The sequence below is a fragment of the Microtus ochrogaster genome, chromosome 2, assembly GCF_000317375.1.
Source record: "Microtus ochrogaster isolate Prairie Vole_2 chromosome 2, MicOch1.0, whole genome shotgun sequence".
Lineage (NCBI taxonomy): Eukaryota > Metazoa > Chordata > Mammalia > Rodentia > Cricetidae > Microtus > Microtus ochrogaster.
The window spans coordinates 33,669,807-33,670,782 of NC_022010.1; the positions used below are offsets into that span (position 1 = coordinate 33,669,807).

Below are 976 nucleotides of genomic sequence, written 5' to 3' on the forward strand. Positions count from 1 at the left end.
GTGAGTAAGTCTGGGGTAGGAAACGGGGGAAGACAGAGGGCAGAAAAAAGATGAAAGAACCTAGTTCTTCCTGAACCCACCCCAATCCAGAGTGAGGAAACAGGTTTCACTTGGGCCTCACAGAACTTCAATAAACTTGTCTCTTTTGAAAATAAATGCTGCAGGCACGTGACGTTTATTTACTAACTTTCTCCTGCTTCCCCGCGGAAGAGATCCACAAACCCTTCTGGAATACTTGTGCTGAGCTTCAACCACTTGTGGATTTCCAGTCACAGACTTTTGGAACCACAGGAAGCCCAAATTTGCCATTTCACCATGACAAGTGGCAATGACTCACTCCAGATGAAGACAGACCGAAAGCAAACCAAAAAGGCAGTTCTGCTACGTCCACTGTCAGGTTCGCCTTAGGCTTTTTCCTTTAAGCCTGACTCCTTCTACAAAGCGCTTGCCCAGACCCCGGCAGCCTGTGCTCTGCAGAGTCACTTGGCTCTAGGATTCACTTCTCCGTGAGCCAACTGTTCTCAGCAGGCCCCACCACAACTCCCAGGGTGCCGACTAATGTTCTAGCTGAATGGCACCTCCCTCCAGGCGCTGCAGACAGGGAAGCTCTGCGAACCAGCTTGTTTGGATCACAAATCATTCAGTCCTTTCCCACCCATCATTGTACCTTATCTTTATAACGGTCAGGATTCACTATGAAGGAAACTGAGGCTCCGGGAAGATCCCTTGCCCAAGATCTCAAAACCATCCTCCAACAAGGTCCTATGAAAACGAGCCCAGGGAGAATCAGGCCAGCAAGAAGAAGGGGACCAGAACTGGATCTCCGCTCTAACTCCAGGTCCAGCTGCAGTAATCCCCAACTAAGAATTAAATGATGACTAACCCACCCCTGCGTCCTTTCCCTCCCGGGGCACTTTCCTTGTGTGCACTCAGTGAGACAGCTTCTCTAGAGGAGCTTCAATTGGGAGGGAAAAAG

The 976-nt window shown here is 49.8% G+C and overlaps 1 protein-coding gene across 1 annotated transcript in view; it reads right to left on the reverse strand.

The window, feature by feature from the left end:
* The window catches only part of Bcl6 (B cell CLL/lymphoma 6), a 22,362-nt gene that overhangs the window by 13,636 nt on the left and 7,750 nt on the right, over positions 1-976 (reverse strand). The window lies entirely within an intron of this gene.